This window comes from Tamandua tetradactyla (genome assembly GCF_023851605.1).
Source record: "Tamandua tetradactyla isolate mTamTet1 chromosome 1 unlocalized genomic scaffold, mTamTet1.pri SUPER_1_unloc_2, whole genome shotgun sequence".
In the NCBI taxonomy this organism is placed as follows: Eukaryota; Metazoa; Chordata; class Mammalia; order Pilosa; family Myrmecophagidae; genus Tamandua; species Tamandua tetradactyla.
The window spans coordinates 688,575-715,126 of NW_027518238.1; the positions used below are offsets into that span (position 1 = coordinate 688,575).

The window sequence follows — 26,552 nt, forward strand, 5'->3', positions numbered from 1 at the left end:
TTTTGCTGCACACATACAAAGGAGGGAGAGTCATAGGATGCATACTCCCATTTCCATGGGAGGCAGAAACTGTAATAACACAGAGGTCACAGAACCCAAACAATTCCAAAAACCTGGAGAGCAAAATCCATTAGATTTCAAAATCTAAGTGGTATTTATCGTTTGGGCTTAGAAAGTGTCAGTTTGACCCTTTCCAAGGGTGTCTGGAGTGTCCCATCTCTCTCAGAATGCAACCTGGGGGGGACATTTGTGATCTACCTTTTTCTTAGCTCCACCCTGTCCAAGAATTGATGCTGCATCAGGGCTCTCTGCCGTCTCCGTGGCACATGCTTAATCCCTCCATAACAATGTTGAAACAGCCAGGCTCTCCCCAATCCCCAGGGAATGTTCTCCACCCTCTCTAAGACCTGAGGGGACACAACAGTTCCACTGCACCTAGGTGGAAGGTACACCCTGTGCCTCTGCAAACTCACCCTCTCCAAGTGCTTGGATGGGTTCTGCTTTCCTGGCCCATCTTTACTTGGCTTCACAGCTTAACTTCCATATTTCTGCCTCTAAAATTATTTTCACTCCAATGTGTCCCTTTTCTGCCCCTCTTAGTCCAGAATGGCAGAGGTTCTATTTATACAGATCCCACAGCACTCATTGGCTTTCTATGTTGTAGGCAAGGATCATGCCCATTGAATAAAAGGAGTTTCCTCAAATCCTTCCTGGATAACTCCATTTGCAATCCCAGCTTATTCTAAAATGGCTGACTGGTTCCATGTTTGGTTAAATTCTCATGTGGGGCACTATTCTCTGGGTTCTTCCTTTCTAGAAACCCCAAATTTTTCAGACCATCATTTTCTGGTTTCTTTACTTCCAGGAGTTCAGTTCTCAGCTTATCTCTTTCCAGCTGCATTTCAATAAAAGCTGCAGGGAGAAACCAGGCTGCACTTTCCAGATTTAATTTGGAAATGTCTTCTTCTAAATATTCAAGATCATGGCTTTTAAAATCTTCCTTCCATCTAAAACCAATTATCAGTTTTGATAAATTCTCTACAACTTTAAAACAAGGGTCATCTTGTTTACAGTTTGTAATTACACATGTATCATTTCTGTGTAAGTCCTCATCAGGAATATCTTTAGAGTCCACATTTCTACTGACAGTCACTTCAAAGCATTCTAGGCCTACTCTATCAAAATCTTCACAATTCTTCCAGAATCTTACCCCTAATGCATTTAAAAAGGATTTTCAACATGTTTGGAACTTGCAAACTGCAGTAGCACCCCAATTCTCTGGTACCAAAATCTGTTCTACTTTGTAAGATGCTGGCATACTATACACTAGAAATGGAACAGCTTTTAAAAAGGGGAATTTATTGAGTTACAGGTTTACAGTTCTAAGGCCATGAAAATTTCCAAGTCAATGCGATGAAAATATCCAAATTAAGGCACCAACAAGATGTTACATTCATTCACAATAGACTGATGTAGTTCAGGTTTTCTCTCTTGGCTGAAAAGGCAAAGGATGAAGTCTGTAAGCTTTCACTCCTGACTTCTTGTTTCATGAAGCTTCCCCAGGGGCATTTTTCCTTCTTCATTTCCAAAGGTCTCTGGCTGCATGGGCTCTAAAGCTTTTTCAAAATGGTTCCCTCTCAAAGAGCTCCAGTAAGCAACCTCACGTTGAATTAGAGGAGGCATCTCCATGGAAACCATCTAATCAAAAGTTACCACCCACAATTGTGTGGGTCACATCTCCATGGAAATAATAAAAAAGCTCCCAGACAACCATATTGAATGAGAATTAATAGAACCTGGCTTTCTGGGTACATAACATATTCAAACTGGCACAGATACAAAAGATCTATACATAAAAAACCACAAGAAATTGCTAAAAGAAATCATGGAAGACCTAAATAAATGGAAGAGCATACTGTGTTCATAGATTGGAATACTAAATATAGATTAGATATCAGGTTTACACAAATTCATTTATAGATTCAGTGCAGTGCCAATTAAAAGCCCAAGAACTTACTTTGCCAAAATTGGAAAACCAGTAATGAAATTTATTTTGAAGGGTGCACTGAATCATTAAAATATCTTGAGAATAAAAAATGAAGTGGGAAGTCTTACACTACTGGACTTTAAATCATATTACAAAGATACAGTTGTCAAAACGATTTGGTACAGCCATAATGAAAGATATACTCACCAATGGAATCAAATTCAGTCTTCAGAAATAGACCCTCTCCATCTATGGACAATTGATCTTTGACAAAGTGGTCAAGCCAACATAAGTGGCAATTAGAATTCTGAACTTCCCATGCTTATCTTGGAAATTGCCTCAGTTAAATATCCAAGTTCGTGAATGAAGATCTGTCTTCCACCCAATATCAGAACTCAATAGTGACAGGAATCACCTTTCCTCCTGTCTCCATAATACATCATGATTTCCTTCCTGAGCATTACTGGAAATACCTTTCACATTCATATGCCTTCGAATGCTCTCTTCAAAGATATCTAAGCCACTTCTATAAATGACCTCACAATCCTTCCAGCCTCAACAAATTACCAAATTCTGAAGCTGAATTGCCATTTGTGGTATATGCAACAAAAGCACATCAAATGCCTAGGCCAAACTCTGTCTTTAGTTTCCTAGGCTACTTAAGCAATAGCATAAAATGGGCTGGTTTAAAATTGGAAACTTATTGGTTTATTGTTTTGAGCCTTGGGAAATGTCCAAATCTATACATCATCAAGGCAACATTTTCTCCCCAAGACTGTGGCTTTCTGATACTCACAACTGGAAATCATTAGTTTGCCATATGGCAAGATATATGATGCTGTCTCCTGGTTTCTTTCTTTTCTTCAAGGTTTCAGTGGCTTCAAAATTTTATATCATTGGCTTTTTCTCTCTCTGTCTGAATTTTATTCTTTTATAAAAGACTCCAGTAATAGATGAAAACTAATCGTGCTTGAGATAGGACACAACTTAACTGAAGTAACTTCATCAAAAATTAATACAAACAATTGCTCACATGTGAAGGTATGGATTAGATTTAAGAATATGCTTTTTTTGCAGTACATACAGCTTCAAACCACTATCATGACTAGAAAAGAATATAACTGTTGAAGGTCAGTCAGGGGAAAAGTACCTCGAATATATAATATTGACCATTTTTCACCATCAAAGTGTTAAATCTTGATCTTGTGCCCCAATACCGTGAGAACTTCTCGTTGCTGAGCCAAGCTCAAGAACAGACTGCAGAACACTCTATATTTTCAGACAAGGAAAATTCTAGATTTCCATAATAGTTTATTATGATTTTCACAAAGAATTCAAAAACACTGTGATGGTTAAGTTTCTATGTCAACTTGGCCATGTGAGGGTGCCAAGTTCTCTGATCAAGTAAGCACTGGCATAACCATTACTTCAAAGAAATTTCATGGCTGATTAATAAATTGAAGGCTGGTTTTCTAAATCATTACTTAGTTTATTGCATCTGTGGCTAATTACATCTATTATCAAATAAGGGAATGTCTTCCACAAAGAGAGAATTGAATCAGTTGGATTTAATTCAATTTGTTGAAGTCTTTAAAGGGAGAAGAGAGAACTTCCATGTCTTATTCAGTTACCCAGCCCCTCCTGGAGAGTTCATTGATGCCCTTCATTGGAGTTGCCAGCTAGTGCTTACATTATAAAATTTGACTCATGCATCTATGCAGTTGGTGTGAGATACTTTTATAAAATCTCATATTTACAGATATCTTCTGTTGGCTCTGTTTCTCTGGAGAACCCTGAGTAATACAATAAGTTCCCTTGGAACATTCTAAGTTAATGTGGAAAATGATATGCCTGTTGTGTTATTACTATCATCTGAATCTACACAAAATCCCTAGAGCAAAATAATTATTTAGAGCATATTTAATCTCCTTATTTATCCTTATAGAAAATACTCATTTTATTCCCAACATTGTGTTGCATATAAAAGAAATACATGGAATTTGTGTTCACAAAGATTATATTTTAGTCAGGGGAAAAGCTAGATGTAAGTAATAAGTAAAGAGACAAAAATCTTAGATTGTTATTCATGTTATGAAATAATATAGAATATGAATATAAAGTAAACTCTAAAACAATATAAACAAGCTGTTCTAGACACTTCTTAAGAGGATTAGATAGCTAAGTTTGATACCCACTGAGAGCAGATGACTGATACTCTCCAGCATCACATCTCTGACCAGTCTTCTCTGGGATGAATCCAGCATGACCCACTCTGCCTGAGTAAATTCTATAAATACATCTTTCAATTTCACTAACTCCTAAAAACATCAGAGATACAAGTATTCAGAAAGGGCCATCTGCTGATATTCAGATCACAATGATTGGAAGCATAGCACTGAGGAATTGATAACTGTTGCAGAAAGCTCAAACTGCATTTGCGTTTCAAGTCAGATGATTCCTAATACTGAACAATCTGTCTTTCAAAGGTATGGACACACACAAATACACATTGATTATTTGACTCAATTATTTTTAAAAATCTCAAAAAAGACATGGTCTAATAGAATCTTGACATTTCCCAATAAGCTGGTCATTATGACTTGCAGATGGTGAGGTATAATTTGCACTTCAGCATTCATAACAAAAAAACCATTTTCTACCTATTTCAAGTAAATATACAGACTCATCACAGGACAGTGAATACTCATGTGTTGCCACTTTTATAACTATAGTTATATTACAGCCCCAGATGACCTGTTTTCTCTCATCTATGACATCATTTCACAAACAGTTTGAAATTTTGAAAGATCTCATGAGCTTATGTGTAAAGTACTTTGCATCCAAACTTAATATACAGCTATATTATTCAATAGAATGGCAGCAAACGTTGCAGCTAAATATAGCATTCTACAGAACTAAATAGGTACCATGGATAAGTTGGAACAGTGTATGCTGACTCATTAAAATTTCCATAACTTCAGGTATTTATCATAAAATACAAATATGGATCAGTGGCTCGCTTCAAAGACTCTTGAAACTCCTATACTGAAGGATAAGCCTAGCTCCCCATTCCAGGGATACGAGATCATTCAAACTCAATATTCCTTGGGAACTTCAAAACCCGTGTTCACTCTCTCTTTATTATCTTCACCTCCTCTTTATGTTTAAGAATAAAAGAAGGCCCTTAAACCATTCCGGTCTCTTCAATTCATCACAAAATTTCCTAGGGACATGAATTTTACTCTACTTACTATACTCCTGAATGCAACTTAACATTAAAGAAACAACACTTGTTTCGATTACTCCCTTTTACAAAATTTGAATAAACTGCTTAAAATAAGGGGAAAAGAGCAATGAGAACAAAAGTAAGGGAAAATTTTAGGTATCCATTTAAAAATTTTTTTAAATGTACAAATATACAATATTAAAACTTTAAGAAATTATGATTTGAGGAAAATAAATGATTCCTCTTTTTCTTCTATTGACTAATCCTCACATTTGTTTCTTGCAACGATGCAAAACTCTCCACCTTAGCAACTGTAACCCTGTACTGATGAACTCACTTGCTGAGCACCAGCCTCCCTACCAACTATAAATATCTGCTATTACTCAGTTCTATCAACTAAGCTCACTATACATCTAAGCCATCTGCAGGCATTAACAGGATCAATGAGTAAATTATTTCTCTAAAGAGGACATGGGCTGAATGAGAACAAACCTCTCAGTTTTCCAGTAAATATAGAGTCTTAATGGAGTCTGCAACAAACTTGTGCTGGAAAGATTACTTATTGATGAATGATCACTGTGCCAGTTTGAGAGGATTGATGCACCCTAGAAAACCCATGTTTTAATCCTAATCAATCTTGTGAGAGCAACGGTTTCTTCCAATCCCTATTCATCATTGTAGGTTGGAAGTATGATTAGATTGTCATTACAGAGACATGCCTCAATCAATTGTGGGTTCTAAACTTGATTAGATGGAGATGTCTCTCCACTCATTCTACCTGGGTTTTGATTAGTGTGCTGGAATTTTATATAAGAGGAGACATTTCAGACACAGCCCCCTTTGAGAACAAGAAGAGAGGTACAGAACCATGACAGAAGGATTGAGAGAACCACAGAGTCTACCAACCACCAACCTTTGGAGATGAAAAAGGAAAATGCCTCCCAGGGAGCTTCATGAAGCAAGAGGCCTGGAAAGAGAGCCAGAAGATGACACCATGTTTGCCATATGCCCCTCCAGCTGAGAGAGAAATGCTGAATGTCATCAGCTTTCTTAAACCAAGGTATCTTTTCCTGGATGTCTGAGAATGGACATTTCCACAGATAAATTTTAACTGGACAATTTCACAGCCTTAAAACTGTAAACAAGCAACTTGTTAAATTCCCCCTTTAAAAGCCATTCTTTTGATTCTGGTATTTTCCATCTGGTCAGCCAGCAAACTAGAACAGATTTTGGTATCATAGAAGTGGGGTGTTACAATTTACAAATACTAAACATGTTGGAGTGGCTTTTAAAATGGATAAGAAGATTCTGGAAGAGTTGTGAGCAGCTTGATAGAGAAGGCCTAGAATGCTTTGAAGAGACTGTTGGTAAAAATGTGGACTCTAAAGATACTTCTGATAAGGCCTTAGACAGAAATGAGATATGTGTTATTGCAAACTACAAAGAAGATGCAATCCTTGTTTTAAAATGATAGATAATATGGAACAACTGACCTGTGGATTTGGATGGAAGGCAAATTTTAAAACCCACGAACTTGGCAATTTAGTAGAAGAGATTTCCAAATTAAATGTGGAAAGTGCAACCTAGTTTCTCCACACAGCTTATAGCAAAATGCAACAGGAAAGGGATAAGCTGAAACCTGAATTTTTGGGTACACAGAAACCAGATGTTAATTTTCTGGAAAATTCTGACCTTCTGGAAAGGGGGACTCCACAGAATAGTGCCCCACATGAAGATTTAACCAAATGTGGAAACCACCAGCCATTTTAGAGAAAGCAGGATTGGGCATGAAGTTATCCAAGACAGATTTGTGGAAACTCCTTATGTCTGATGGACATGATCTGAGACTATTTTATGAAAGCCAATGAAAGTGTTTCAGAGCTGTGTAAAAAGAACCACTGGCAGTCAGAACAGAGAGGGATAGAGAAGGGAAACATTGGAGGAAAAATAACTTCAAAGGTAGAATCATGGAGGCTGAGGTCTGAAGGCAAGACACTCAGGTTAGGAGAGTGAACCCATCCAAGCATCTAGAGAGGGTGAGTTTGCCCCAGAGAAATAGGATGGGCTTTCTACTTCATTGCAGTGGAAGAGTGGTGATGCCTCAGGGCTTGGAGAGGGTGCAGCACACCCTTTGGGGATTGGGGAGAATAGGGCTGCCACAACATGGAGGGGTTGAGTGTGTACCCTAAAGCTTACAGTGAGGCTGGGTGTAGCCCTGATGCTTAGAGAGGGTGAAGCTGAGAAAAGGTAGTCTCTCCAGTGCCTCCCAAAGTTGAATTCAGAAAGGCAAGCATAGGCCTGTAAAAAACGGTGAGATTGCTGCTTTCTAAATCTTCAAAGATAAATGACACTCAGATTTGAATTCTAATGGAATTTGCCCTCCAGTTTTTTGAGTCTGCTTGTGTCCTATAACCCATGTATTCTTTCCTCCCTATGGAAATGGATACATATACCCTATGACTGTTCCTCCCTTGTATGTTGGCAGCAAATAACTTGTTTGAGTTTCACAAGTCCAGACTGAGAAGAAAATTTTGCCTTACAACTGTCCATGCCTGTAGCTAACTTTTCTGAGACATTTACTGGTTTTAACCTTGTATTGTATTTGTAATGTTACTGAAATGATTTAAGGTTCTCTGACATTGTAATGGAATGATGTACTTTGCATATGGGGAAAATATGTGATTTTTAGGGCCCATAAGGTGGAATGTGCCAGTTTGAAAGGATTTATGTGCCCTAGAAAAGCAAAAACCATGTTTTAATCCTAATCAATATTGTGAGAACAACAGCTTCTTCTAATCCTTATTCAGTACTACAGGTTGGAAATTTAAACAGCAAACTTGAACAATCACCATCCCAGAGGCCAGGAGAAATATAACTTCAGCTCAGATCCCTGAATAGCTTCTAAATGAGATCAGAATATTGTTCTAGTTTTTTAGCTGCCAGAATACAATATCCCAGAAATGGAACAGCTTTTAAAAAGGAGAATTCAATAAATTGCTAGTTTATAGTTCTAAGGCTGTGAAATTGTCTAAATTAAATCAAGTCTATAGAAATGTCCAATCTAAGACATCCAGGGAAAGACTCCTTGGTTCAAGACGATGATGACATTCAGCATTTCTCTCTCATTTGGTGGGGCACATAGCAAAAGTGGTATCTGCTAGCTTTCTCTCCAGGCCTCTTGCTTCATGAAGCTCCCTGGGAGGCATTTTTCTTCTTCATCTTCATAGGTCACTGGCTGGTGGACTTTCTGCTTCATGTGACTATGTCATTCTGAAGCATTCCTCCAAATGCTTCTTCTTTTAAAAGATTCCACTAAACTAATCAAGATCTATACAGAATGGGTGGAAACATGTCTCCATCTAACCAAGTATAATACTTAAAAATGTTTAACCACATCTCCATGAAGATAACCTAATCAAGTTTCCAACTTATAGTGCTGAATAGGGATTAGAAGAAACCATTGCTCCTGCAAAATTGGTTAGGATTCAAGCATGGCTTTTCTAGGGCACATAAATCCTTTCAAACTAGCACAAATATCTATGCCCATCTGCTGAAAACACATGGGTAATTTCAGTAAAAAGAAGTATTTCTTACTCACCAGTGGCTGCATGGTCAACAGCTCAGCTGAGAATTGTCTTCCTCTGGGTTTACACTCATAACAAGATAAGCACCAGGTTATCAAAACTGAGAATGTAGAAAGAAGCTATTAGATTCTTGACTTTCAGACAGAACTCTCATGACTCCTAATCCTCCACCTGGGAATGAACCCAATCTAATAAACAGGAACATGAAATATGTCCTAAGAGAATAACTTCTTTGTACAGATAAGATGAAAACCATTGAGTTTTATATCTTCATCAGCCCATGGTTTTCAGAGATTTTCCATTCCCTTCCTGACTCAAAATATTTGCTCTCCACATCCAGAGAAGTCACTGTGGATTTTCTCAGCTATCAATATATCTGGCTTCTGAAATATCCAACCCCATCCTTTCAACTCTCACCCCAGTCCTACTTTGCCTTGTAGCTATCCTTCTGAGGATATTTGCCTGAAATTTTCCTGGTTCTTCCATATTAAATGTCTAATACTATAACTCTCTCAATACTTACTTATGATCTCATCCTGCTGGATTTAGATAATCAAGAAACAATGCATTTTATTATCAAGGACTTGTTCCACTTTGAGGGATCAATGGATGGCTGCTGTATTACAAATATAGTCCTGAAAGTCCCTTGCATCAAAAAAGTAGCATATGCACATGTGTCATAACATCTCACAATCCTGATTGGTTCAGAAGGCTCAAATTAAATAGAATAAAGGATTTGGAATAAAACTCATAATTCACATTGAAATTAGCAAAATGGCAGTTGACATCTTATATTACATTAATAGTTTTCAATTGTAACATTTTTCTTTTCATAATTTATAGATGTGGAAGATTTTATGTTTTAAATTTTTATTAACATTGTTAAAAATTATATAATTATTTCATGGATAAATGATATTTTCTGAAAACAGTTAGATTAACTTATGCATTTGTTCCTAAAATCACATAAACAACATTGTATTAAATGTGTTTGGAGAATTACTTTTATTTAATCTTTAAATTAACATATTAATTAAAGCAGATTTACCTATTTAACAAATTAAATGAAAAGAGGTTCAGAAACCTTAGAAAACCAGAAACTTTTCTAAGGTTTGTAACCTTAAAAAAGTACATAGCTAGAAAAAGACACAGCCAGAGTTTAAATTTTTCCTTCTTGCTTCCCAGTTCAAATTCCTTAAAGCTTACACCATTACCTGAATGCCATCTGTCATTTCAGTCATCAGATGTTGTACCTTGTTGTGAAAATCTCCTTTTCATATAGTTTGTTCTCACAATTATGTCCCATGTCCAGGTTCCCCTCCAATGTGAGAACTTTCATAAAACTGAATCCACAACCCAAACAGAAACTTTGGCTCTCCTGATGTTTACTGTCCAACATAATGTATACTTACTCACATCAATATATACTTACTGAGAACAATATTTCTCATGCCCTCCCTTGTCCCTGCTCCATACAGAGATGACTAAGATGTTGAGCCAAGTTTAAACACTGAGTTCCTTCAGGTAACTCATAAAATTTGTCTTTATTCATGTATTAGTTCATTTGTCTGTGCTTCCTACTAGTGTAAATTCATGAATTTATTCCTTGAATGATTTTAGGCAAGTTTCCCTGAGAAATGTACTAATGAATTTTGAATCTAGAGAAAGTGTTTGTCCACTAATAGCTAACTTGATCTCAAATAGACTGGGCCTAAATTTCTGCAGTCAAATTCAATAATTAGAAAGTACATAAGGACTGTCCTTTTTGGTTAAAATTCTCTTCGTTATAAAGCAGAGCCCAAACAGGCAAAAACGTAAGTAAATCAATACTTACTGATGACGCTTTCATCAAATTGCACACTCAGAGGTTCTTTACCAGTCTAGAAAAAGTAACATTTTCAGGAAGGACTCTCATTTATGAAGTTGACAGTGTGATCAGTCTATAATCCAAAACATACTCTAATTCAGATGAGAGATACATATAATCAACAATGCCTTCTTTAACACCATCATTACCCAAATTACATAAACCATGCAGATATCCTTTAATTCCTCCTAAAATCTGAAAACCAACCTATATATCTTTTCCCAGAGAACTTACTCTTTGTGATTTTTATATACTGTGTAAGTATTCTGGAGAACCTACAGGTAGAAGGGCTCTACTACTCTTCATCTATAAAAGGACTTGTAATCAACCACCACTCTCTAAGGATGTGAACTTTAGTGTAGTCTACATAGGGTAAATATTTTTGCTAAAAAAATATGCTCAAATAAAAATATATTCATTTGTACTTTTTTTGCATGGGCAGGCAAATGTCATATATATGGAATCATACAGAATGAGGCATTTTGAATGTGACATCTTTCATTTAGCATTATGTATCTGAGATCCATAATTACTGTATGTATAATGTTGCTGAGTGGTGCTTCATTGTATGAATGTACCACAGTTTAACCATTCACAAGTTGAAGGATTGTTAGATTATTTCCCAATTTGGAGCAATTATGCATAAGGCTGCTATAAACATTTGTATACAGATTTGTTTGTTCACCTATGCTTTCATTTCTTTAAGATAAATGGCTAGGTGTTGAAATTTGGGTCATATGATATAAATGATCTAGATATGTTTAATTTTTCAACTATCAGACTTATTCCAAGTTTCTGTACAATTTTGAATTTTTACCAGTGATGTATGAGAGTTTCAGTTATTTTCCATTTTAGCCAAAATTTGGTATTGTAAATTGTTTTTAAAAGCCAGTCTAGAGTAGTGCTATGGTGGCTCAGTGGCAGAATTTTTGCCTGCCATGCCAGAGGTGTGAGGTTTCCTTTACATTTGGGAAGCTACATGGTTATGTCTGCTACCTTTCTCTCCTTGATACTCCTTTCAAATGGATTCTGGATTTCAGAGACCTTCCCAGGGGGTATTTTCTTTCTGCACAAGTGTTTCTCTCTGTGTTGGCTCTGAAGCATTTTCTAAATTGGTTCTCTATTGAAAGACTCCAGTAGGTGACCCAGCTTGAATGTATGGAGCCACATCTCCATGGAAACAACATAATTAAAGGTCCCACCCACAATTGGGTGGACTAAATATCCATAGATATACCTCATTAAAAAATAATCCACCCAACAGATGAGTAAAAATTAAAGACATAAATAATTACCTAATGGGTGGGAAGAGGGGTAAAAAATTTGGGTAGAATTCAGTAGTAGTAGTAAATGAGGAAGGGAGGGTAAGTGTATGGAATTTATGATTTTTTCTTTTCATTTATTTTTCTAAAGTGATGCAGATATTCTAAAACTAATCATGGTGATGAATACACAACTATATGATGATTAAAAAATTGTTGTAGTGATGCATTATATGATGATATTGTGAGCCTTCAATTGTATACTCTGGATAGATTGTACACTGTATGACTACATCTCAATAAAATGGTATAAAAAGTGATTCCACCCAAAAATAATGAATCAGGATTAAAGAACATGGTTCTTTGGGGGGTACACAACAATGTCAAAGCAGCAAATCCTACCCTCTGGATTCCAAGGAAAACAAATATTCTTTCCATATATAAAGCATATTCATTCCATTACACTATCACAAAGGCTTAAAGCATTTTCCTAACAATACAAAGTCAGAACCAGTAAAAAAAAAAAAACCTCATCAAATTCAGTTATAGGCAGAGTCTGTCCCAAGGCAAAATTCTCCCCTGGGTCTGGACCTGTAAAACTCAGAACAAGTCATCTGTTGCCAACATTTACAAGAGGCACACTCATATGGTCAACATTATCATTTCCATTGGGAGGAATTGAAGGAAAACAAAGTTCACTGTCCCAAGCAGCTTCAAAAACCTACAGGGCAAACTATATTAGATTTCAAAGTCTGGGAGCCATTTATCCTCAGGGCTTTAGAAAGCAGCAGTCCCACCCTTTCTGAGAGTAGAAACACTGCCTCTTCCAACACTGAGGTGAAGGATAGAACACTGGGGGACATTGGGGAGAGCACCATTTTCTAGTTTCCACCCTCAACAAGCATTGGGAGAGCACCTGGATTCTCTGCCATCTCTGGAGCACACTCTAAACTCCCTCAGAAAAATAGAGGAGCAGCAAGGCTCTTCCCAAACCACAAGGAATGAGCTCCACCCTCTCTGAGACCCAGTCTCTGAAACTCTTCCTGAACATTGAAGCAGAAGACATGCCCTCCGCTTTCAGGGCAAACTCACACTCTCCAAATGCATGGAGGCCTGCTTTTCTGGCCTTAGTTTTCTTGGTTTTAGACCTTAGCTTCCATGGCTCTGCCTTTGAAATTATTTTTCCTTCAATCTGTCCCTTCTCTGTCCCTTTTAGTGCAGACTGGCTAGGGAAAGACAACTCTCGTTAATCAACAGTCAACTCTTAATGATTTTCTAGGCAGAATAGTGGGATCATACCTATCAGTTGACAGGACTTTCCACAAATACTCCCTGGGTAATACCTATCAGATGATAGGACTTTCCACAAATCCCCCCTGGATAATCCCATCTCCAATCCTTGCCTTTTCTGTAGTATCTTACAAGTTTCATGTTTGGTTAACTCCTCACATGAGGAACTCTTAACTTAGGTCTCCCTTTCTGGCATCACAGAATTTTCCAGACCATCAATTTCTAGTTTCTTTGTACACAAGAGTTCAGATCTTGGTTTATCCCTTTCCTGTCACATTTCACTATAACCTACAAGAAGAAACCAGGCCACACTTTTCACATTTGTGTACTTCAGCTAAGTATCCTAGCTTGTGGCTTTTAAATTTTGCCTTCCATTCATAACCAGGACTCAATGTAGTTAAGTTCTCTGCCACTTTAAAGCAAGGATCACCTTTCTTCCAGTTTGGAATAACACATATACCATTTCTGTCTAAAGCCTTATCAGAAGTATCTTTTGAGTTCATATTTCTGCCAGCAGTCTCTTTAAACAATGTAAGCCTTTTCTATAAAGGACCTCACAAATGTTCCAGAATCTCCTCTCATCCATTTAAAAAGCCATTCAAAAATATTTGGCATTTGCAAACCACTGCTGTCTACATCTGTTGTACCAATATCTGCTTTAGTTTGTTAATTGTGCTAGAAATGCAATATACCAGAAGTAGTTTGGATTTTATAAAGATAATTCATTAATTTACAAGACTATTGTTCATGCTCATAAAATGACCAAACTAAGGCATCCAGAGAAAGATCTCTTGACTCAAGAAGGGGCTTATGATGTTCAGGGTTTCTCTGTCAGCTGGGAAGGCCTTTGGTGATGTCTGCTAGGTTTCCTTCCTGAGACACACAACAGTTTAAAACTGGCAAAGAGGCAATTCATTGTTGTTCTCCAATTTGAAAAAGGAGCAATTAAATTTATGTAGTTCTACAAACTTGAAACATATGGTTCAATATATTAATATGTTATGTGCCAAATTAATATGATTAAATTCTGCCCAAAATTCACACCAAATACACTGACAACATTGATAAATTGATTCTAATATTTATTTGAAAGACACATGGTCAAGAATGCTGCCACTGATCACTTTGCTTTAGTCCCACCTAGGCACTTCTTGCTATTTATGATCAGGGCCTTATAGGCAAGAATAGGGATCCCTATTTTGGCAAGTGTGATTAATTTGAAGGTATCCCATTATGTTACATGAAGAAAGAAGAATATGTTTAGCACCAACATGATTTACTTAGGTACCTCTCTATATTCACCTGTCAAACTTGTTAATAAATGGAAAATTTAGCAAACCCTGCCCGAGCAAGGCATTGTGAAAAATAGATCTGACCCATTAAGGGTAAGACCTGAGAAAAAAAGAGGTGCCATGTGGTGGTGAGGGAAATCTAGAATGTACAAGATAGAAGGATACTGATTGGCCCCAAGACCACCTGAAGCCATGGTAGCATTACATGTAAATGCACTTCCTCTTGCAGATTCCTTCAGGAAGAGAGGCCTGGGGAAACACCAACCTGAATAAAGACAGATCCAAGTGAGACAAGAGATGAACTGGATGGACATGTAAATGGACCACCAACATCCTTCTTATGTGAAAAATTTCCTGCACAGATTCTGAGTGTTATCAACACTCTGACAATGTCCTTTATTTTTTTGGATATTTGAGGATTGCCTCACCTGCATAAAACCACATGCCATAATTTCACACATTCCCAGGGTGATTAATGGAGATCAGGGTATGTACTTATGGCCATTCTAGTTCAGTTAAGTATGCATATATGGGCCATGGCAGTAATAAGATTGCTTTGCAGATTCAATTTTCCCTCTGCCCAGGATTTCTTTCTCTCCTTTCCTTTCCACTACATTTATCCCAAGAGCACTTCCAAATAAATATCCTACATATTAGGTTCTGGGAATCTAACCAGTCAAAATTGTCTGGAGAAAAAAGAAGATTTCATAAGCAGGAATTACTCAAATTCTGCTGAGGATGAAATAAGAGGAGGGCTGAAAAATCTCATAAGACTGCTATATTGATGAAAATGTTACTGTCATCAAGACTGATGTCCATGAATTAATGTGAATAAAGACTCAGATTGGAAAGGGTGAGAAGAGTGGGATGAGGAGAGGATCTGATGTATTGACTCTCTCAACTTGCACTGAAAAGTACATGAGAGGTCAGCAGCTGTAAATAAAAGTTCAAAAGTGTTTTAATGGCTCATCAAGTTTTGGAATGGAAGATTTTAGAACATGTCGAAATTCAAAGGGCCTGGATCAGATTTTAGATGGAGTAGATTCTAAGATAAAATATTATTTATAAATAATGATATAAAATTCATGATACTTTAGGAAGGGATGGGAATCAAACACAAAATTAGAAGTAGAGATGTCAACTGGGATAAAGGATGATGCCTCAGCTTCTATGGAGAGATGCCAGCAGAAGAATATTTTCAAATTTAATGGCTCAAAATACTACCTCAAAAGTAACTATATTGTTTCTCAAATAGATTTCAAATGAGCTGCCAAATGCAACTCATGCTTGTAAAGCCCCAGGATAAATTCAAGCATCACTAAATGTGACCTACTTGTGCCAAGGAAAACTAATTTCTTCATCTGAAAAATGTAGGTGATATTTTAACAAACTTCTTATTCTGAACAGTAAAATAAATAGTTGATGTAGAGTGCTTTGAAGTAAGCCCAATAAAGATATTCTATTAACATGTTAATTTATAATAGCAACAATGTATTATTATTTAAGTTTTGGACAAATAATTTTTTCTGAGTTCAGGGAGTGATGTCAGGTCCTCTTTATGAGAAGTATGAAGTGTGAGTCTAATATATTGTATCAAATTAGAAAACATTGAATTCAGTTTGAACAGAATTATGTGGAAATGTGAGAATCCTGATTAAAATATATGAATCATAAGCAACAGAACAATCCTTAAAGAGGAAAAGGAAAATTCATAATTTTTCAAAACTTTGAAATAGTATCAAAGGTTTTCAAGTCAATGATATATTCCTTGAAAGAATAATTCTAACAAGATTAAAAACCTCATGGGAGGAATTCAGAAAATGTCAATATTATTCTGATAAATTCTACAATGTTGAAAAATCTGAACAGTTTATTAAAATAGCTAACAAGGGATAATCACAATAGAAGTCTATAGTTTAAACTAAATAATCAAACAAATATTTTAATTATTTTAGATATGAAGCCTGGAAATAATTTTAATAAAATAGAACATTTTTGAACTCATTTAATGGGTCCCCAAAGAGCATGAGACAAAAATATGCTTTGTATAATTGTTTAATTATGAAAATTCACTGTCATTGCTATGGCTTGAATTATGTCCTAAAAGATTTTTAACCTGAAAATAGTCTTAAGTCCTAACAAATTCAAACAGTTGTTATCAAACAATTCTCTTTTTTTTCTCCCATCCTTGGCTATACCAGTTCAGTTTGTGACAGTGGACATTGATGGCTTTTGTTTAATCACCAATGAAACTACTTCAGGAAGCTCCCAGACACTGCCCAACTAATTGCTTGCATTTCTTGACTGGGAACTGACTTCTGCAGAGTTCATCAAATACTTTCAAATGGTTTCCCTCAACATTAATCCCAAAACATGGGCATTAATAAAGAACAAATGTCTAAAACAAAATATGTCATTCTTTCAATAGAGTTTCTGAGACTTTTCACATGCCACACTGTGATATACAATGCTGAGATAAGCAAAATTGATACCTGTTCATTTGGAGTACATTTGGGTCAAGGGAGTCAGGAAAAATATATTACTAGTGATGTGTACTTTGGTAGAAACACAGAGGTTTTGGCAGGATCTTGATAGGTAACAATGCTGGGCTTCAGTATTCAAACTCCTAAAATCTAAGTGAGTGTCTAAAAAGAGGCCATGCAGGATATTCTTATCATAAGGAGTCCTAGGAATAGGTGACTGTGTGAACAAGTCACTAATGTAGTAGAGCCTATGGCCACCCCACAGAACAAGTGAGGTTATTCATGTGCTGCTGAGATCAGGTACACACAAACTGCTTGGGAATGAACATGGCTCCAATATCACCACATGACCCCTAAGGACAACATTTCAGGTAAGGCAAGGAATCAAAATCTCTCTGTGGGTAAACTGGCATAGTAGTAAATCTCTTATGGCCTAAATTCAGTAACTGCATGAGGTCATGGGTGGTGTTGAGACTGAAAATGTTTCATGACAATTCCAATCCTCCTGCTACTTTCCTGCCACATCACTACCAATCTGTTTCCCTATGCCGTGGATCCCTACAGGGGTTAGAGTACAAAGACATAGACTCATGACCCTAATTTAAGCAACTACATTATATATTTATAAAGATTCTCATCCAATTCTTCAAGAGCCACCAGAGAACTCAGAGACCCAAAACACTGCCCTCCTGAAGAGGCACTGCATCCTGGTCTGAACCCTGCTATGAAGAAAATATACTAGTCAGACACATAAGAAAAGGTTACAAAATTTTGACTAGTATAATGAAGATGTAGGAGAAGATTGTGAAAGTGGATACAGTTTCGGTATTACCCTATTTCAGAAATACTGGCATGTTCAGAAAATTCAAGGTTTGCATGAAAAGAAACACAGATGAAAAATGTAAACAGATAATAAATGTAAACACAGATCTCAGCATCAACACTTCATGAGAGAAAGCTTATAAAACTCTAAGGAGAAAATGAGTCTGTTAGTTTTCTGCCTTTCTAATATAATCAAATTACCCAAATGAGTGAGGATCAAATAAGAAAAGGCAAGCATCCAGGGTCATAACCAATTATCCACCTATATGCAACTAACTAATGAGAAAGATACTGCAAAAAAGTTACTACATTCCTCAAAAAACTGAATAGAGAATTGCCATATGACCCAGCAATACCATTGCTGGGTATCTACTCAAAGGACTTAAGGGCAAAGACACAAATGGACATTTGCACACCAATATTTATAGCAGCATTATTTACAATTGCAAAGAGATGGAAACAGCCAAAATGTCCATCAACAGATGAGTGACTAAACAAACTGTGGTATATACATACGATGGAATATTATGCAGCTTTAAGACAGAATAAATTTATGAAGCATGTAATAACATGGATGAACCTAGAGAACATTATGCTGAGTGTATCTAGCCAAAAACTAAAGGACAAATACTGTATGGTCCCACTGATGTGAACCGACATTCGAGAATAAACATGGAATATGTCATTGGTAACAGAGACCAGCAGGAATTAGAAACAGGGTAAGATAATGGGTAATTGGAGCTGAAGTGATACAGACTGTGCAACAGGACTAGATACAAAAACTCAAAAATGGACAGCACAATAATACCTAATTGTAATGTAATTATGTTAAAACACTGAATGAAGTTGCATCTGAGCTATAGTTTTTTTTTGTTGTTTGTTTGTTTGTGTCTTTTGTTTTTTCTTTTTCCTTTTTTTCATATATGTATTTTTTATTTTTTATTATCATTATTTTTATTTTTTCTCTATATTAACATTCTATATCTTTTTCTGTTGTTTTGCTAGTTCTTTTCCTAAATCGATGCAAATGTACTAAGAAATGATGATCGTACATCTATGTGATGATATTAAGAATTACTGATTGCATATGTAGAATGGAATGATTTCTAAATGTTGTGTTAATTTCTTTTTTTTAATTAATAAAAAAACTTTACAGGGGACAGCAGAGCACAAGCTAATAGTGGTTGTTCAGTTGATGAGTGGGGATGAAATAGGCAAGGTGCTATTTCAGAGCTGTTGATTTAAAACTATGGTTTCTAACTCTAATAAACTGAAGCTGAATGAAAAAAAAGTTTCTGTGGAGACATTTTCTTTTCATCTTCAAATGTATGGGTCTCCTATTGGCTCTAAAGCTTTTTCCAAAGTGGTTCCCTTTTAAAGGAGTCAAGTAAGCAACCTCATGTTTACTAGTTGGAGACATCTCCATGGAAATCACCTAATCAATGTATCCTACCCAGCAATACTGAATCAAGGTTAAAGAACATGGCTTTTCAGGGGTATACACCAGTTTCAAACAAGCACAATTGTTAATTAAAGAATAGGCATTTGTAATGGTCTTTGAATGATAATATGCCATTATATTAATTTGTGCAAAACATCTGTTAGTACTTGTTTATTACAAAGGGATGCCTACTCTTTTTAATTATTTGATCCTCAGTTTTTCTATCTAGTTCCCTTTTTATTGTACTGAATTTGCTATGGATGCTTGTGTTTGTCCTTATATTTGAATTAAATATTCATTTTCCTTCTTATTTATTTGATTGAAAGAATAATAAAAGTGTTTATTTTCATTAAAAAAAGTTACTACAAAAAAAGAAGTGTAAAAATGGTGAGACCATGGACTGCTCTATTAGGGCAACCAATTCAAAGAACTAAAGAATATGCAAAAGCATGAGAAATATTGCTTACTAGAATGTAGGTCCCAGCAGGTCCACAAAACTCAGCAGTGAAGTAACAATAGAGAGGGATGCCAAAAGGAGGATTGTCAGCTGAAAAAATTTAGATATAGTAGATTTATAACTTGAAATTAAAGGATTGGGAGCAATTTTACAATTATTTTGCATATTAGGGATGATAATTGATTAGATGCAATGAAAGTGAAGAAAAGGGCAAATTAATACAACAGCTGATTCCAGAATAATTTTTTAATAAAAAACTACAAAAGAGCAATAAAGTTTTTATATCTAATCAAAAATAATATAGACACTAGTTACATTTAACAATATTCATGATATAATTATTTTCGGATAAGGTTCTCGCTAAGAGTTGGGCAGGTATAGTGTATAAATGAAAATACTCATCATTTGATACATGGAGGTATCTAAAGATGAATATACATTTGGAAAGATAAAATTAAAAACAAAAAGATTACTGAAAACTGAAAAATACAAAGAACCCTTAAAATAACTGAAAATACATACTTCTCAGAAATAACGTTGAGGATGTGAAGAATTAAGGTATAGGGGAATTCTTGTTTATTACAATATTGGTGATTGTATTATTCAGTATCTCAACCTAAGACTATTTCATTTTGGTCCAACATCCAAAAGAAGGGAAACAGTTTGGGACAGCAAAAGTTCACTACCAAATGTTTACTTTTCTTGGCAACCATCTGTACTTTCTCTTCTAAGCAGAGATGCTTTGGGATATGAACAGAAGGAGACAGTGGCAGTATCCTCACTTCTCTGCATAAGTGTGGGAAGCTGAAGACACTTGAGAACCAATGCTGCTCATACTTCAACAATCACATGAATCTCTCCAATCTTGTAAAATTCAGTTCTTGATTTACTAGGTTTGTGGAGGACTCTTAGAAATTGCCTTTCTAGCAAACTCTTAAGATGTGTGATACAAAGGGCATATGTACCTCACACTGTAAATTGCAAGGTCCTGTTTTGGTCTCCACTTCTCTATGGAAGTGGTTTTCAAACTTGAATACTTATTCAAATAATCTTAGGATCTTTTAAATTCTGAACGTCAATTTCAAAACCAAGGACAATTAAATCAGAATCTCTGGCAATGGATTCTAGATATCACAATAAAAGGAAGACAAATAATATCAAGGTGCAGAGGTCTTAAAATCCATTGTCTTAGAAGCAATGATTTAATATGGGTGGTATTCACACTTGAAATTGTGCAGCTCATAATATCAACAAAAACATCAGATTAGGGAGCTCCAATGGATCTTCTGTCCTCAGAAGAACTGAATAAAAAGCATAAACTGTCAAAATCATATTTGTCATAACAAATAGTCTCAGGTTTATAGCAACCACCTTGAAGGCTGAATCAAAAAGGTAACAAATGAGGAGAGACTTTGCAGTATTTCTACTTAGCCCTATAACCCCACATCACAAGGGTGGGATGGTTCTGAAGACAGCAACATCTAGTTCTTGTTCCTGATTCCAGAGGGAGAAGGGAGATTTAGATCTCAAGAAATTGTGCTTGTCTCATTTAACCTCTCAGAACATTTCCTGAAGGTTGGATGAAAGTTTGTTGCCTTTCTTTGGTCTTACAGCTCTGTCATGGCAAAAATAGTGGCAAATTGGAGGATGGTCCTTGAAAACATTAGAACAAGAATGAGAATTCTCTGATGCCCAGTGATGTAAGATGCCCAGTGATGTAAGTAATAAACACATCAAAATCCTGTCTAGGAAAGCTGAAGAGGCCTATTTTAGAGTATAAATATTTTGAAAAACTTGTTTTTAAGGGAAATCAAGAAAGCCAAGTGTGTGTTTTGAAAGCATTTGTGCTCATTCAGAAAAGGACCAAGAAGAACCTATGTTTCCACATCTGTATGATGATAAAACTTCAAAAAATTAGGAAGTGAAGACAAAGGTAGTTGTTTAAAGGGCCGAGCTAAGCATAAGGGAATACTCCAACAGAACCAATGTGCTAAGACAGGGAAAAGTGTTTAATTTCACATGTGTGTTTTTCATATGGAATTTTCTATGCATAGATAACATATTCAAGGCTCAGTGAACACTCACGTTGTGTTCACTCATGTGAAATCCACTTGAAAAAGATATCTTCAGATATACTAAGGTAAGTCAGAATCGGGACTCATTTGTGAATAGGATCTATGGATATTCTTTGGCAGAATAGAATGAATTTGGGCTTGAACCCAATAGGAGATACTTCAAATGCAAAGAAAATTGAACATGAAGATGGGAGGAAAGAACCAGACATTGAAGCCAGAGAAGGGAGAGAGATCAGCATGTGACAGAGGTATTCCATCACCACAATTCTACCAAGTATGACAGAAAGCATGGACTTGATGACATTTTAATTTTAGTCTTCTAGCCTTCAAAACTGTGAGACAGTAAAGGCATGTTGCTTAAGCCCGTATTTGTCATGGCAGCTCTGATAAACTAAGACTACTAGTATTAATGAATTTTTTTGTATGTAAAACCTCTTTTTCTCAATATGACTCAGAGACAATTGCATGCAACAATAATCATAAACTTATGTTATTGGGAATAAAATATATAAAGGTGCAAATTGTGACAATAACTCAAAGAGGGGTTGTTTGTGCTATGTAAGACTATTACCAGTAATAGAGGACTTTATGCTATAAACCACCTAGGAGACCAATACAGAGCATGTCACAAAACAGAAGCAAGTCTCCATTCTTTTTAAGCTCACATGGGATATTCTCAAGGTTAGACCATATATCTAGTTACAAAATAAATCTATAAAAATTTTAAAAGACTGAAACACACAAAGTATCTTCCAAAACAATAATGAAATGAACCATAATTCAGTAACATAAGGAAAACTAGAAAATTCACAAAAGTGTGGAAATTAAATAGCACCCATTTAACAAACTGTGGGTGAAAAATCAATTACAAGGGATATTACAAAATATATTGAGGTGAATGAAAATGATAACACAACATACTAACTTTGTGGGATGAAAAGAAAGCAGTGTTCAAGCAAATTGTATCTTAAAATCCCTACTTTACTCAAGAAAAATAATTCCCACTTAAGTATGTAACTTTACATGTTATGCATTGCATAGATCTATAAAAAGGAGAGCAGACTAAGCACAAAGTTATGAGAAAGAAGAAACTAAGAAAGATTAAAATGGACAAACACAGAATGTAGAAGAGAAAACAAAAGACAAAATCAATAAAACAAAAACATGGTTCTTTGAAACATCAATAAAATTGCCAAGACGTTACCTCAACTGACAAACACCAGTAACAAAAATGAGAAAATAAAGTGGGGAATTGAATGAGTATTCTATAAATAATTGTAATCCAACAAGTTAAACAGTGTGGATGGCAAAAATTCCTAGAAATAAACAAATAACAAAAATTGACTCAAGAAGATATAAAATATCTTAACAGAACTATAATAAGCAAAGAATTTGAATCAGAAATCAAAAACCTCCCCATGAAGAAAAAAATCAAGACATCTTCACTGTTGAAATCAATAAAACATTTGAAGAAAAACTGGCACCAATACTTTTCAAACTCTTTCATAAAACAGAATAGAAGATGTATTATATCCACACAATGGAATATCATTCAGCCAGAAATAGGAAAGAAGTAATCACATCATATAACGATGAACAAATAAATAAATATGCTAAGTTAATAAAGGCAGACCTAAAAGTTCACATATCTTAATGACTCTATTTATATGCAATAGCCAGTGTAAGTAAATATACAGAGACAGAGAGAAGATTAATGTTTAATAGGGTTTGATAGTGGTAGATATGGGGTTTCCTTTGAGGATTACAAAAATTTATTGGTACTAGATAAAACCAATGCACAACACTGTGAATACAGTAAATGCCACTGACTGTACACTTCAAAATAGTTCATTTGATGTTATGTGCATGCAGCTCCATCAAAAAAAAGGGATAATAACAAGTCAAGGAAATCCAATCTACTTTTGAAACATAAAACATACTTTAACGTATCTGTTGTGAATATGAATATTAACAGATTAAAATTTCAATTAACTATTGTTTGTCATATTCACATCATGCAAAAACCCCACCACAGAGAAAAAAATGAAAAATACCAAATGGAGAGGCTCTAGAATTCCTTTCAAATGCAAAATTTGTGAATGAAATGGCAATAAACTTATGTGCTACAACCATGCTATGTGCTAAAAAGTATTCACTTAATTTTTACTTATCAAAAACAATTCTAGACAATAAAAAATGAAACACAAAAAAGAAAAGAAAAACAAAGACAAAATAAAAATACAAAAAGCAATTATAAAATTATCATTCCATTTTGAGAGAACATAGGACATTCATAACTTAACCAAGGGAGTGCTATTTGGCTCTTAACTTACCACCTCCATCTTCCCTTCTTTATCCCAGGAACCTGTTGTTTTATTTTGTTCATATCATTTTACACTCTGAAATGTCCTTATTTATTCATCTTTATGCCAGTTTGAAAGTATTATACATCCCAGGAAAGCCATGTTTTAATCCTGATCTAATCTTGTGGGAGCAACCATTTCTTCTAAAGGAATTCAATACTGTAGTGCACAAGCTTTAATTAAACTATCTTCACAGAGATGAAGCATGCCTTATTGTGGGTGTCACCTTTTTATCAGATGGAGATGTAACTCTGCCCATTCAGGGTGGGTTTTCATTAGTTTACTGAAGTCCTTTAAAGAGGAAACATATTGCAGAGAGAGACAGAAATGACAGAAACCTCAGAGCTGACTGAGAAAGGAGATGTAGATGCTTGGAGAACAGTTGCTTCAGGGAATAGAGACAAATGTTTGGAGATGGTTGGAGCCCAGCAGACATTGCCATGAGATGTTAAGCAAGACAGAATCTGGAGAAAGCCAAGAGAAGCCAAGAGCAGCAGTGAGGAACCCATGCATGTAGTGACTGAAAACAGCAGAGCCCAGGAGCAAGGGACCAGCAGTTGCCAGTCACATGATGTCCCAGCCAGCAGGTGTTCCAGACAATTTGGGCTTTCTTAAGTGAAGCTACCCTCTTGTTGGCACCTTAATTTGGGCATTTTCATAGACTTATAACTGTAAGCTTGTAGCTTATTAAATCCCCCTTTTGAAAAGCTGTTCCACTTTTGGTATATTGCATTCCAGCAGCTTGCAAACTAACACAATCTTCCAATTATTAATACTTCCAAATTTATTTGAGGGAATTCTGGCATGTTGTCTATAGGGTATGTAGTCAGTGTCTTTGTCTCCTTTCTCTATCTCCAGGACTAAAATAATTCCTTACATGATAATCAAGTCAAGCTCTTATGAAGGAATTAAGGAATGTATGAATCTCTTTCCTGCCCTTCAAAATGGCCTTATATCTATATTATCCAACATCATATAGGGGTTCTTATTTTGTAATTTTCTGGCAAAGTCTATCAAGATGAAGAGTGTGCATCCACAGAATGAAGCCCTAGCTGGGTTTATTATATTTGTAATCAGGGTGTGACCCCTGGAATATAGCCCTTCTCAGATTTAGTAACTGTTTTGAATAGAATGCAAAATAGAGGATTATGTATGATGAAAATAAGCTGGAAAGTGTGGAAACTACAGAGAAGAGCAAAGTGCTGCCTTCTGAAATTTTTCTGAGAAATTGGTTGACCTGTGTCTTAATTTGGAGGATCATCTGGGTTCTCCAAACAGTAAGCTGTGAGCATACCACATAAACTCATACTTTCATAAGCACTGCTTATATTTAGACATGTGTTGTGTCAAAGCTACTTTTACCTCATTATCTATATTTCCTATTTTAATGAGTCCTTTTACCATTTGAGTTTTGCATTTTTCAGTAATTTTAACTGCCCCTTCCAAGATTCTATGCCTATACTGTGTAATACTGTAAGCCCTGGATTTGAATTAATGTTAAATTGACATTAACTTTTAAAAAATCAAACAAAACTAAAAGTTCAGCTCTTCGGAATCACCAGTTTTAACAGCCCCCTTCAAGATTCTAGATCTGAGCTGTGCAATATCATAAGTAATAGCCTCAAATTGTTGTGAAATTTACATTGATGTTAACATAATCAATTAAAACTAAAATTTAAGCTCCTCAATAGTGCCAGTCAAATTTAAAGACCTCATTATGTACATGTGGGCAGTGGTTTCTGTAATGGACTGTGCAGAAATATAAGCAAGGCTGGAATACTATCTTTACTGCAGACAGCACTGTTTTGAGAAGTTGTCTGCATATTAGTATTTCTTCTATTTTTTGTATATAAATAATTTATTTTCTCCTTCTCTCTTAACTGCCCTCTATGTCTTTCTTCAAATGATATTTTCATTGTATTTGTTTTAACTTCATAAGGTAACCATGCATATTGTTTAACTGATATTTTCCAAAAAATGAGGCAAAAAATTATCCTATAGTATTGGTTTAATTTTACTCACCTTTCAGATGTACTGCTTTCACAGATAAATTTCTTCTATACTTGTAGAATCCATTCTATCTTTAATATTACTGAATGTGCTGGTTTAAAAGGATGCATGCCCCCTAGAAAAGTCATGTTTTAATCAAAATCCCATTTCATAAATATAGAATAATTCCTATTCAATACTGTATGTTTGAAACTGTAATCAGATCATCTCCCTGGATGATGTGAGTTAGTCAAGAGCAGTTGTTAAAATGGATTAGGTGATGGCATGTCTCCACCCATCTGGGTGGGTTTGATTGGTTTACTGGAGTCCTATAAAAGCAGAAACATTTTGGAGAATGGGAGATTGGAGAGAGTAGAGAATGCTGCAGCACCATGAAGCAGAGAGTCCACAAGC

At 35.6% G+C, this 26,552-nt stretch overlaps 2 long non-coding RNA genes across 5 annotated transcripts in view; one reads left to right on the forward strand and one right to left on the reverse strand.

Moving 5' to 3' along the window:
* Window positions 1-16,199, forward strand: part of LOC143672711 (uncharacterized) — a 34,876-nt gene extending 18,677 nt beyond the window's left edge. The window contains exon 4 of the long non-coding RNA XR_013169959.1: window positions 14,738-16,199. This is a non-coding gene — a long non-coding RNA (uncharacterized LOC143672711). The remainder of the gene's footprint in view (window positions 1-14,737) is intronic.
* The window catches only part of LOC143672710 (uncharacterized), a 425,488-nt gene that overhangs the window by 710 nt on the left and 398,226 nt on the right, over window positions 1-26,552 (reverse strand). The window contains exons 3-5 of one of the 4 annotated variants that reach the window (XR_013169958.1): window positions 10,632-10,737; window positions 8,812-8,897; window positions 16-1,495 (exon numbers count right to left, since the gene is read on the reverse strand). This is a non-coding gene — a long non-coding RNA (uncharacterized LOC143672710). Of the gene's footprint in view, window positions 1-15; window positions 6,181-8,811; window positions 8,898-10,631; window positions 10,738-26,552 lie in introns of those variants that run through there. The other 3 variants (XR_013169956.1, XR_013169955.1, XR_013169957.1) reach the window with 3 other exon arrangements.